The sequence below is a fragment of the Gekko japonicus genome, unplaced genomic scaffold (assembly GCF_001447785.1).
Source record: "Gekko japonicus isolate JY-2015 unplaced genomic scaffold, Gekko_japonicus_V1.1 scaffold3636, whole genome shotgun sequence".
Lineage (NCBI taxonomy): Eukaryota > Metazoa > Chordata > Lepidosauria > Squamata > Gekkonidae > Gekko > Gekko japonicus.
In genome coordinates, this window is record NW_015162069.1 from 45116 (window position 1) to 52779 (window position 7664).

Genomic DNA, 7664 nt, shown 5'->3' on the forward strand with positions numbered 1-7664 from the left:
GTGAGGGCAGAGCTGGCTGTCCCCCCCCCCCATAGCTAGCAATCCAAAACAGTCCAGTGGAGCCTGAGTGGTGGGTGTTGCCTTCTGACACACTTCCGGTGATGTCAGGGGGTGTGGCATATGCAAATGAGTTATGCTAATGAGCTCCTGCACCTCTTTTTCTATGAAATGACCCCTGTTAACAACGTATTATATCAGAGCCACAATGAGGATCAGGGCGGGCAGCTTTTTCTTCCATGCTTTTTTTTGGCACCAATTGTGCCACCCTCCAGCTGCTATTGGCCAGACAGAGAGAGAATAAGATTCCCATACACGTATCGTCATATTTCCTCCCCGGGGGTAGGGGGATATAGCAGCTCTGAGGGCAATTTGCACCAGGAGAACAGGGCAGAGGGGGGGAGGAAAGAGACGCTCCCTCTACGCTGTGGAGTCTTGTGAGCAAAAATTCTACTTTTGGAGCTGCTGGGATTAAAGCTGTGAGCCAGCGACTTGGCTACTTGCATAAATTAGTTTGCTCTGGAGCCGTCCTTCCTGAGCTGGAGGCTAAAAAACTGTGAGCTAGCTCACACTAACTCAGCTTAGAGGGAACACTGCCTGGGGGAGAGGCCATCATAAATCAATTTTTGAAACAGCAAAAAAGATTAAGCCAGTCCAATATGCTGGAAGTTTACTCCATTCATTAGTCTAAGTGGAACTGGTTTTTAAGCCTCACATGTTCATCTTGTTCACAGCACTGTCCAGCAGAGCCTGGTCCGAGTCAATGGTTTTGGCACTTTGCAAGCATAAAGCTGTAATGATGTTTCATCCGGTGATGTAAGAGGCCTCTAAATAGTTGTAGGAATGACAAAAATGTAGGAACAGAGATATGTCATCCTAAATTCCTTCTCAAAAGAAGCCATCTGAGAAGAGCTTGGGGGTGGGGTGGCGGGAATGACCTGGCCAGAGATGATATAACTTATTCAGTCTGTATATTTATTTATTTTTATTTATTTAATTCGATTTCTATCCCGCCTTGCCTGACAAGCAGGCTCAAGACAGCGTACAATAATAATTTACAATAAAAACAGATAAAATTCTAACAATAAAATATAAAGTGCAGATTAAATACAAATGATAAAGTGCAATTTAGAGACACATCCTTATAGGAACATAGAGTACGGGAGCTTCCAGAGGATCCCTACAAGCTAGGAAGGAGGAGTTGCGGGCAGTAGGTCTGAGACCAGTGTTCCCTCTAAGCTGAGCTAGTGTGAGCTAGCTCACAGTTTTTTTAGCCTCCGGCTCACACATTTTTGTCTTAGCTCAGGAAGGATGGCCCCAGAGCAGTGTTCCCTCTAAGCTGAGTTAGTGTGAGCTAGCTCAGTTTTTTTTAGCCTCTGGCTCACACATTTTTGTCTTAGCTCACAAAGTAGAAGTTTTGCTCACAAGACTCCACAGCTTAGAAGGAGCATTGCTCCAGAGCAAACTAATTAATGCAGTAGCCAAATTGCTTGCTCACAGCTTTAATGCCAGTATCTCACAGAGTAGAATTTTTTGCTCACAGGACTCCACAGCTTAGAGGGAGCATTGGGACTAGAGCATTCAAGGGAGCTAGGAGAATATTGTGTTTGTTTGGCAATAAACCCTTTAACATTTCATTTTACCTTGGTGTGTCCCTTATACGGCTGAACCCTAACTTATACAAAGAGACTTCCCAGCAAAAACCATAAAGGAAAAGGAAAAAAAGTCTGGGAGTGAGACACTTAACAAATAAAGTTAACCATTTATCACAAAGAATAACGGGCAATCAATATAACACAATCCAACAGGTAACTGTATGCCATACTTACCTGTTGGGTTGTGTTATATTGATTACCTGTTATTCTTTGTGATAAATGGTTAACTTTATTTGTTAAGCATCTCACGCCCAGCCTTTTTTCCTGAACCCTAACTTATTGCATCAACTGCAATTTTTAAATCATGAGTAATACAATGGCTTCTTCCGGCAAACTGCCGCAGCGGTGCACAGGGCGATTCCCCAGTCTGATAACCCTATCCCTCACAGGGCTTTCCATCACCCCCTCCCTGGCTAGCTCATACAAACCTGACTGTCATCTGCCACGCTCAGAGAGCAGGGACACCTCCAAAAGATGTCCGTGGTACAAACAGCTTGACTTGCCTGCTCAAGTGTCGTCGGTGTCTTCTTGCATTCAGCCAACGAGAGTGGGACCTAGAGCTCCATCTCTCATCCACCTTAGCTTTGCAGTCCAGGGGAATTTGGAGATTTAAGCTCTTTGTATATACAGAGTGTCACAGATACTTTTTCTTTGTCGAGTGCCAAGCCACACAAGGAAATAACTCTGTGAGGAAACACCAGTAATGGATTAAAGAGGAAACTTCCAACAGGGAATAATTCAGTGCAATTTTAGTTCCTTTTAAGTCGCTCAGAACTAGGAGCACAGGAAGCCAGCCTTTCCTATCACTTCCAAGACATGCTCTAAGGATTGTGGTTTGGGGAGCTTTAGTCATGGGGTGTCTAATGCTGCCCGCCTCACCTCTTCCCCTTAGATCTTTGAGAAACACGGATCAAGGTATGCATGCAACGGGTAGCAGTCCTCTGCCCTCTTCCCGTCATCCCAGATCCCCATAACAAGCTTCTCTCACCGGTCCTTGCTCCAGGCATTCAGCACTTCAGCACAGGAACCCTACCGAACCCCATCCCTTACCAGGCACCTCTAGGAAAACCTGGCTATAGGGAACTTTGTGGCAAGCTCTCTTTTGCCTGCTGTGCTGATTTAGGAAGAAGCACCAGACAATGACCCAAGTGGCTCTTCAGGGCATTGCCAGGTGGTACAAAGTGAGCAGAGAGGGCCCCTTGGCTTAGCTGTTGGCCTCTGACTGTGCAGTTTTCCCAGCGATACTTTAAAGGTCCACTGCAGGACTTCACAGCACAACCAGTCTTTCTAAGCTACACAAGCACAGTGATTCCTCTGTGTACCAGACAAAGGAAGCCATACAGCCTCCAGGTGAAGCCTGAAGTTCTCCCAGAATTAAAACTGATCTCCAGGTTGCCAGCCTACAGGTGAAGCCTGAAGATCTCCCAGAATTAAAACTGATCTCCAGACTACAGTAATTCTGTTTGACTGTTGGGAACCTGTGGGAAGATCTGTCTCTGACATCACGAACCCAGGATGAACTTAGCTGCTAGGAAGGATGACTCATCTTTTCCCTGGAAAAACTGGATGCTTTGGAGGGTGGAGTCTTCGTCATTATACCTGCTGAAGTCCCTCCCGTCCCCAACCCCTGCCCTCCCCAAGCTCTACCTTCAAAGGAATTTCCCAGCCCAGAGTTGGCAACGCTCCCAAATACCTGGGTTGAGCCAACCCAGTGGCCGAGCCGGTGCAGAGTAGCTATAGAATGTGTGTGGAACGGAATAGTCAGAAGATGGGTGGAAGCATACAGGATGTCCCTCCCAATGTGGAAGCTCCTTTGCTAATACCACAGTGAATGCAAAATGGAGAATCTGCACCATGTGATCGCTGCCAGAGAATTCTGAGCAAATTGGTGGCAGTCTTTTCTGTCTCAGACAAATGCTCCATCACTTTGGAAGGGTTTAAGGTCATTCTGCTCGACTGTTGGGACCTGTGGGAAGATCTGTGCCTGATATAATGAACCCCTGATGACCTTAGCTGATAGGAAGGATGACTCCTCTTCAGCAAGAAGTTTCACAATTACCTGCAGTAATAGAAACGTCATCTTCCCAGAGGTTTCCGTATGACTGCAGACTGTCAAGATAACAACTGCAGCTGATGTAATAAATTCAAATACAGGCCTGGGAAAAAAAATAGATAGCATATTTAGAGCAAATTGTTACTATATATGGAACCAAACATGGACAGTTAAATTAGATTCTTTTAAAAAACCTTTTGGAATTCTAAGCTGGCTCATGACCTCATGCACCTTAGTCAGGTGAATTCCAAGAATGCGTGTGGATTTTGGCCAGTAAAAATGCAGGCAACAAAAACCCCTCTTGCTAGTTGGGTATCCGACTAGCTTCAGTGGGGAGGGCACGGTATAAATCCAATAAATAAATAAAATCCACTCAACTGTCACCTACGTATAGTAATATCCATAGGGAACGCCTGCCCAGGGCAGTGAACTGTGTACGTAGATATATGAAGCTGCCTGATCCTGAATCAGACCACTGGTCCATCAAGGTCACTACTGCATACTCAAACTGGCAGCGCCTCTCTGGGGTCCCAGGTGGAGGTCTTTCGCCTTTTAACCGGAGATGCCCGGGACTGAACTTTGGACGGTCTGCATGCTCTACTACTGAGCCATGGCTCCTCCTGTAGCAAGTTCAAGAACCCTTGTTCTCGAAGTGCTAAATCTATGTTCTTATTACACAATTATTGACACATCATTACTATTTTTGGTCTTTTGCTGCCTTATCCAGTTGTTATCTTTTATTGGAAGAAGTGGCCCACCATCCACCTGTTTGGGGCTCTTGAAAACTGGATGCTTTAAAATGCCAGTAGATGTTATTAATCTCTCCATTTTGTTGTTGTTCAGTCGCACAGTCGAGTCCGACTCTTTGCGACCCCATGGACCAGATCACGCCAGGCCTTCCTGTCTTCCGCCGTCCCCTGAAGTTGGCTCAATTTCATGTTCGTTGCATCGATGACACTGTCCAACCATCTCATCCTTTGCCGTCCCCGTCTTCTTTGACCTTCAATCTTTCCCAGCATCAGGGTCTTCTCCAGTGAGTGCTCCCTTCTCCTTTGGTGGCCAAAGTATTTGAGCTTCAGTTTCATTATCTGGCCTTCCAGGGAACAGTCAGGGTTGATTACTTTTACTCTCCATTTATAACCTTAATAATTCCGATGGTTTGATGTCTGATGCTAGGAAGCTGATGGAGTATCCTTGGGAATTGCATTTAGAAAGCTGGATGCCTAGTAAGGAGAGAAGACCCCAGAGCCGCCATCTGCATTTGAAGCTGTCTTGTAGCTGGGTAATCTCCACTCTGCTGAACAGTCCCGGGGAAGCTCTTCGTTTTCGGATCAGAATCAGTCTGTGCCTCCCTCTGAATGCCAGGCATCGGAGTGCTCTTGGTGCAGGAGAAGGCGGCTGCCGTCAGGCCCTGCTTGTGCACTGATCTGCTGGTGCTCATTTTAAAAAGAGACTTTTAAAAATTGAAAATGCGAATTTAAAGCAATTATCTTAAATTTAATCTCTGCGCCCCGAACAAATACTTGCATGTGTGAAACGTCTGTCACAGTTCAAGGCAGATTTCATTTTGATTCACATCAGTTCAAAACACGAACAAGCATTCAAAATATAAGTGAGACCACAATTTCAGATGTGAACCATTCCAAAGGTTCTCTCTCTCTCTCTCTCTCTCTCTCTCTCTCTCTCTCTCTCTCTCATGTGAGGATGTACTGTGGCAGGGGCCACCCTCCCTCCGTGGGTCAAAAGTATTTTCTGCTGTGTACCATTTGTGAAGCAAAGCCTCATCTTTGGCTTCACCTTGGTCAATCCTGCCAGCTCTCATCAAACAAAACAGCCTATTAACCTCTGCCGACACTGCATCTGGTGAATGCCACGGTCTATGTATTAAGTGGTGTGCGGCTGATTGCTTCCTTTCCAAACTGGCTGCCTGCAAGTGACACATCAATCATTTTCAATACCAGCAGGTAGGTTTGGTGCTCTTGGGTGGGCAGTTTCCCTGGGATGGAGTGGGAAGGGTTGAAGTGAAGTTTAAATAATATTGAGCAATGGATTTTGGTCGGATGGGAAGGAGGTGGCGTCAGGCCATCCCAAACAGGCACCATTTTTAAAAAATCTGGATTCTGCGAATGCGCGGATAACCAAGGATGCAATATCATGCCTGTGCGCATGCACAAAGTTTTGTTATTTTTTTAAAAAGCCACCCCAGGCACGCCTCATTCAGTGGCCTCACTCAGTTTGCAAGTGGCCCGTCGGAACCGAAAACTCCAGATTTAAAGTAGTGTCTTTTTAGTACGGCTCCGAGGCGCAGCAAAACGTGATGGTCATGGAAGACGGATGTTTCCCAGATGTTGATGTCTGGACATTACATTTAAATCCATGAGGCACCCGTGCCTCGTGCGGATCTAAAGAGTCGTCTGAACGCACCCTTAATATGTCTTTGACAGTGGCGTCTGTCTTCCCTCCACAGAAGTACTTTTCTGAATTCCCTGACAGAAATCACTGATTCCCAAAGTCTTTTCCCTCAGAAGCCAAACCTTCTGGCTACTAATCCAAACATTAGATTCCAGACCTTTCCGGGAGACCAGGGAGGGCTGGAATTGGGGAGGGGAAGGACCTCTCCAGGGTATCAAGTCGCGAAGTCTACTCTCCACAGCAGCCATTTTCTCCAGATGAACAGATTTCTGTTGTCTGTAATACCAGGAGGTCTCCAGGCCCCACCTGAAGGTTGGCAACTCTAGGTGAACATCACCATGCTGAGGTACTCATATGAAATATGATACCACGTATCATAGCAACATGGTCACACATCTCACACCTGTGGGAAGCGGCTGAGGGAGACCAGACAGAGAGGGAAATGATAGCGAGAGGAATGCATGTCACACAAGAAATGTACACCTAAGACAGGTTCACAGACACATGTATGACTGTCACTGTCATGTGAATGGGGCCTTCAGTGATACAAGGCCCCCAACAGGCTTTTCAGAGCTCCTTGCAGTGTCTGATGGGCAGTGCTTCTGGGCAGAACAGATTCTACTCCGTTTCTAAGCCTTAATGCCTCAGCTAAAGCTCTTTCTGTTAAGTATGCAACTCAACAATGCAGTAAGTAACAAGTGATTCAGCTTTATTGAGGACGAGAACTTCCAAAAGATCACACAGCATCAGATGACAAAGACAACAACAAGGACAGTCGAGCACAGCTTCTTTTTAAACTCTCCCGGGCTGGTGTAGCCACGCCCTCATAAAGTTAACAGCCAATAGTAATACAGAGATAACATCCAATCATTTGTCTTCCCTCCAGCACAGACCTCTTACATTCCATTGGTTACAGAACATGCTTCAGCCAATGGTGTTGTTCCAGATTAGAATCCGGCTGAGGTTTCAAGCTTAACATTGTGTTTCAATGGTTAAGACACAACACTTTCCTTGGCAGAGCCCCAAGCAGTTGCTTGAGGAGGCACAAGAAGGGAGAAGGGAGGGTGCCGCTGACCACAGCGCCTCTGCCCACTCTCAGCCTAGCCGTAGCTCCAGAGCTGGGCCATCTCCTCCTAAGCCAGCAGCACTGGGCTGGCACTGCTAGTGGGCAGGAAGACCTGGCACAGACCCAGGCTACACCTGTCTTGAGGTGACAAAATCCTTTGAAGCATCCTGGGCTCATCTACTGATGAATGGGCAGCTCTTCATTTCCCTATACTTATTTACTCTACTGTGGGACAGGGATCTGAAAGGGGGGATTTGTCAGGACACCAGGACAGCCAAACAACGGAGCACACACTTCCCAGAAAGGTTTTGCTTTAGTGTCAGTACTATGGTTGCAATAACATGGTCACTGTTAGGAATGGCAAGCAAGGAACAAGCATACAGTAATATAGAAGATTCAAGAGGTCCCCACACACACACCTGTGGGCCAATCGGCCCTTTTCCCACAGGCGGGAAAGAGGAACCGATGACCCAACCAATCC